Genomic DNA, 6,101 nt, shown 5'->3' with positions numbered 1-6,101 from the left:
GTCTGCATTCTGGGGATTTTGAAAAGGTTGACCCCCCCTTCTTTGCACTAGAGTAGGGACGGGGAACTTGTGGCCCTCTAGATACTCTTGGGCTCAGCCAGCATGTCCAATGGCAACTGCAGTCCAGCAACATCTGGAGGTTCTAGCTCATAGGCAGCTCTCGGTCTCTCCCACTCTGTGGTCTGTATTTCCTTTGGGTGTCATCTCTTCCTTATGTTTGGCAACAAGCTTGCTGTCAGGACATGTTTGAACTGTGGGAGAAAAGGAAAGAGGCGCACTAATCCACTAACCCAAGGTTTCAGGCAGGAATCTTTCCCCATTTCTATCTGGAGACACCAGGGACTGAACCTGCAACCTCCTGCACACAAAGCAATGTTCTACCACTGAGCTTCGGCCTTCCCCTTGACACTCTGACTGGCAGTGGCTCTCCAGCGGAGACAATTCACACCACTTGCTGCTGCAGGCAGTCATAGGGATGGGGCCTGATGCCTTCTGCAGTCAAAGAATATGTTCCCTGCTCCTGAGCTAGAACTCGCTAGCAGCCTCATGATCGGCACTGTTTGGGAATTTGAAGAAACGAAATAATAATAATAATCCAATTTTGAAAACGATGGTTGACATTGGGGCAGTTTCCTGAAAGATTCAAAATGGCACCCAGTTGTATCCAAACATAGACGGTAACCAGCTCCGTGATCTCTGGAACCATGATGCAAAATTGGTTAGTATCAGTGCAGTTCTCAAAGGTTTTATCCGCCTGGCATCCAGTTGTATTCAAACATAAGCAAAAACCTGTTCAGCTATCTCAGAAACCATTATGCAAACATGTGGTTATGATATTTGGGTTGGAAAGGTTCAGGTAAGCCCATTTGTCTTTCTAGCCACATTGGCAAGTGGCTCCCCAGGGGCTCAGGCAGGTGGAGGGTCTTCCTCACCATTTGCTATCTGATCCTTTCAGCTGGAGATGTCAGAGATAAAGCCTGGATGTTTCCGCATGCAAAGCACATGAGTGCATGTTGTCTGACTAAGAACTAGTGGAGGCTGGTCCATTAGGGTGAATGGGGCACTGCCCCATCAACCTCAGACGTTGTATGGGGTAAAAGTGCCATAGGATAAATGAATACTTCTTTATTTCCCAAAACGTCAACTCTTGTCACCTCTGCCCTTAGACGCTGACAGCTGTCACAGAGCAGTTTTGAGATGCAAATAATGTGCTAGCCTAGCTTGTTGCTGACAAACCTGACTTAATTTTCAGCAAAGCCCCATGGTACAACCACACATTTCAGGTGTTAATAAAGCAAGACACACATAACAAAAAATTAATAAACAAAGCAGTACTCAATTCATCCTTCTTCCTGACAGCACAGCATGTCTTCTTGGCCTGCATTTCACTCCCTGCAGCACAGCACCCCCTACAGATCTCCCACTGCCATTTCCTGCCAGCCTTGAAACAGCTGTCATTTCATGCTAACTCAGTGTTTTTCCTCAATCAGCTTGTGCTGAGAACACACAGTATCCCGCTCCCCCAGGGCAGCAGGGCGGGGGGACTGTGGCACCAGATGCTCCAGCCTGCTCCTAATTGCATGGATGAACCACTCTAAAATCGCCACTTGGCCCTCTGTGGATTTTACTTAACACCTTCAGGCCTGGACCCTCCTGTCCTAGTCTCTTCCTTTAGCCCTTGTCTAAAGTGTAATGCTTTTGAATTATGGTGCTGGAGGAGACTCTTGAGAGTCCCACGGACTGCAAGAAGATCAAACGCATCCATTCTTAAGGAAATCAGCCCTGAGTGCTCACTGGAAGGACAGATCCTGAAGCGGAGGCTCCAATACTTTGGCCACCTCATGAGAAGAGAAGACTCCCTGGAAAAGACCCTGATGTTGGGAAAGATGGAGGGCACAAGGAGAAGGGGACGACAGAGGACGAGATGGTTGGAAAGCGTTATCGAAGCTACCAGCATGAGTTTGACCAAACTGCGGGAGGCAGTGGAAGACAGGAGTGCCTGGTGTGCTCTTGTTCCATGGGATCACGAAGAGTCGGACACGACTAAACAACTAAACAACAACAACAAAGCGTAATTTCATGAGAAAATCTGCCTCCTGATGGGCAACAGAGGCAACGCTGGACAATCAAAGGAGAGGTGCCCCAGGATTGCTGCAAAGCAACCGTGAGCCATTCAGAAAAACAGGAACATTGCTACTACTCCCTTTCATATCTCCAATTTTCTTGAATAGATCTCTGATTCTTCCCATTCTGTTGTTTTCCTCTATTTCTTTGCATTGCTCATTTAAGAAGGCCTTCTTGTCTCTCCTTGCTATTTTTTTGGAAATCTGCATTCAAGTTTCATAAGAAATTAAAGCCAGACCCCGCTAGAAGGGGCAAATTCCTCCAAATGATACATGTCTGCTGAGCATGCATGCTCCACAGGAGTGACTCACCCTGCTTAGTTACTCTTATCTCCTGTTCTAAGCAAGGCTTGTGCAACAGGCATTTGAAAGCCATTTCAATGGCTTTCCGCTGTGTATGAAGGCAAGAGGAAGAACCAGGAGAAAGGAATTGGTGGTGGAGGGAAGACAGGAGCAGCCGTAAGAGTGAGAGACAGAAGGGAAAGGGGGACAACAGATGAGATGGGGGGGGGGAGATAGGAGCAACAAAGAAGGGGGTGGGGAATCAGGAGCCAGAAACAGCAGGAGCAACAGGTGGAACAAGGGAAGAAAGAAACAGACTATAGGGAGCTCACCAAGGAGAGAGCACATCATTTTGCAGCAGGTCCCATTTCCATTCTTAGGTTCTGAACAGGTGTCACTGTGATGGAACACATGTTGACAACCTGCTGGGCCTCATTCCCCTTCCAGAAATCCAGGAATCTACGCAAGGTTGCAGGTGGTGATGCCTTGCAACACAAACTGCAGCTTATTTCTGCACCCCCACCCCAAGAGGAATGTTGCTTTTCAGGGACATACGTAGCCAGCATGGAACAGGAGCCTTGTTCAGGCCTCTCAGGAGAGTGGGATGGCAGGAATGTGGGGAAAGATTTCTTCTGAAGGAGGGAAAGGAAGAAGTCTCCTCTCACCTCTCTGGAAGACTTCCCCTGCTCTGCCCTACAGCGCTAGAGATTTCAAACCCTGGGGGGCTGCTAACCCCTGAATCTAATCACTTTGTAGCTAAATGGGGAGGGGAGTGCTTTGGTGAGAGGGAAAGAAAAAATGTACAGTGGTACCTCAGGTTACATACGCTTCAGGTTACATACGCTTCAGGTTACAGACTCTGCTAACCCAGAAATAGTGCTTCAGGTTAAGAACTTTGCTTCAGGATGAGAACAGAAATCAGGCTCTGGCGGCACGGTGGCAGCAGGAGGCCCCATTAGCTAAAGTGGTGCTTCAGGTTAAGAACAGTTTCAGGTTAAGAACGGACCTCCGGAACGAATTAAGTATTTAACCTGAGGTACCACTGTATTCTTTTTCCTTTTGTTTCTCCTGAAACATCCATGGGTTTTTTTAAATCTCATAGCATGCATTCCACAACCCTAATCCTGTCCCCCCTCTAAGGCATTATTATTAACCCCCCCCCCCTGTATTTTCCAGCTTCTTCTTCTCTCTCTCTTGCCACCACAGCATTCCATACATTCTGGAAGCTCACAGGTCCTTCCAGCCAACTTTGGCAAGATTAACTTTTCTTTTCCTTTTAAGCTGCAAATTTATAAACTTGGAAATCCCCAGAGTATATAAAAAGCGCCGCCCTATATTTGGGTAGCCCCATTTTGTTTCCAAACCGATAGACTTTCAACCGCCTGAGCCGCATTTGAGGGATAACAATAACAATAATAGCAACAAGAACAATAATATGCAAGTAAGTTTAAAAATTGTATCCAAGTCACCAAGCAAAAGGAAATATGAGGAGTGAAGAACTGGAAAACCAGCCATTGGGAACCACAATCCTCTCTCCCTAGCCTCATAGTCTAGTTTCTTAATTAAGGATGAGATGCTTGGACAGTGTTCTCGAAGCTACTAACATGAGTTTGACCAAACTGCAGGAGGCAGTGGAAGACAGGAGTGCCTGGCATGCTCTGGTCCATGGGGTGACAAAGAGTCGGACATGACTAAACAACAACAACATCATTATTTTAATCCTCTATGTTCACACAGAGGATTAGATATTTAGATTTAGATTTAAATGCCGCTAAAGGGGTAGAGTGTCAACCCCCCCCCCCAAGTGTTTATACTTCTTTCTTTCTTATTTTCTTTATTTTTGTCATCCTTCATTCCTTCCTCAGTGTGTGTTGCACTTGACCCCAATGCATGGCACCAGCCATACACATGACATTTTACGAAATACAAAAAGACAGGTCACTGCCCTGAGGAACCTACAGTTTGAAATTCTTCACAAGAGAGGCTTCTCTTATTTGGTAATATAAAATGCTCAGCTATGCTCGTGTAAGGAGGTTAAGTTGGGATGGGGGAGAGAAATGATTCAGTTTGCATTTTAAAAGAAAATTTCTCTCTAATTCTCACTTTCTGAAACAATAAGTGAACCAAAATGCAGCTGTGCATCAAAATACAAGCATTTTCTAATTTTGCAATGCAGTTTTCCCTGCCAAGTTATGTGTTGTTGTTGTTTAGTCGTTTAGCCGTGTCCAACTCTTCGTGACCCCATGGACCGGAGCACGCCAGGCACTTCTGTCCTCCACTGCCTCCTATACATGCATATTTTCCATTTGAAAAATGTATTGTATTAGGGAAAGCTGCTTTGCAAAAATGTGTATATTAGGCAAAATGGCATACAAAAATTTACAGAATAAATCTGTTAGTTTCACATTTTCCCTGTCAGTTTCTGTTAATTTCCTGTCTAGTTCTCATTTTTTTCAAACTTAAATTCTATTCTGCACATTCCCACAGTGTGTGATTTTTTTTAAGTCCTTAGAAAAAATCACCAGCATTTTCATGCGAATTTGCCCTATTTTTGCAAATAATTTTTCCCTCTTACAATGCATTTTTGTACACACACACACACACACACACACACACACACACACCAACAGCAATATGTGCATTTTTAACCCTAATATGTGCATTTCCGTAGCCATTACTTGGCTGGAGCCCTGCAAAATTGCAAAATTCAAAAAAGGCGAAGTTCTAAGGTTGGTTGGGTTCAGGAATTGTTTCAGAAATCACAAGTTTGGTGGGCTTTCCTTTAAGTGCAAATGGAATTTGATTTCTCCCCCAGGAATAGTCCTTATTGAGTATTCGTTCAGATCTGTTTATGGGGCGGTTATAAGGCAAGGAGCAGTCTGCCTGAATTCATCCAGATTTAATTTTTCGGTAGTTATTCATCTTCCTGTTAATTGTTTGCCCATCCCACACTCTTCAGTCCACTCCCCCACCACTTTCCTAACCGCAAAATAATCAAGTATTTTTTGTAAGAGGATTTGTTGCATCAGGCCAACAGAGCACATTAATTCCCTTTAATTGCTCAAATGTCTGGTATGCACTTGAATCCCTCCCACAAAACACTGATGGTCTGGAGATGACCACTTGCTAATCCTGACAACAAGCCGGAAAGGTCAGTCAGCATTGCTATTGTCTGTACTGGGTATTGGGGCGGGAGAGAGAAGGGAGGGCTGAGAGACAGCAGTTTGCCTAATGGGAAACTCACAGCCCCCCAGATGTTGTTGAAGAAGAAGAGAAGAGTTTGGATTTGATATCCCGCCTTTCACTCCCTTTAAGGAGTATCAAAGCGGCTAACATTCTCCTTTCCCTTCCTCCCCCACAACAAACACTCTGTGAGGTGAGTGGGGCTGAGAGACTTCAAAGAAGTGTGACTGGCCCAAGGTCACCCAGCAGCTGCATGTGGAGGAGCGGAGATGCAAACCCGGTTCCCCAGATTATGAGTCCACCGCTCTTAACCACTACACCACACTGGCTCTCAAATGCCCATGGCCAGCATGGCTCAAAGAAAGGAGCTGTAGTACAACAATGTCTGCAGGGCTACGTCTTCCCTACCTGGCCTAAGGAAAAGTCATAGCAGAGGAAAGATTTACACCTCCAAATGCAGAAGGAGGAAGCGCTGGCATACTTGCTCGGAAAGCACTTGTTGGAAACAACGCT

At 45.5% G+C, this 6,101-nt stretch overlaps 1 long non-coding RNA gene across 2 annotated transcripts in view; it reads right to left on the bottom strand.

The window, feature by feature from the left end:
• LOC309355338 overlaps positions 1–6,101 on the bottom strand; it is a 75,290-nt gene that overhangs the window by 39,151 nt on the left and 30,038 nt on the right. The gene's annotated exons all lie outside the window — the stretch shown is intronic.

This window comes from Podarcis melisellensis (genome assembly GCF_964234715.1).
Source record: "Podarcis melisellensis genome assembly, chromosome: 13".
In the NCBI taxonomy this organism is placed as follows: Eukaryota; Metazoa; Chordata; class Lepidosauria; order Squamata; family Lacertidae; genus Podarcis; species Podarcis melisellensis.
This window is presented reverse-complemented; position numbering and strand designations above follow the sequence as displayed.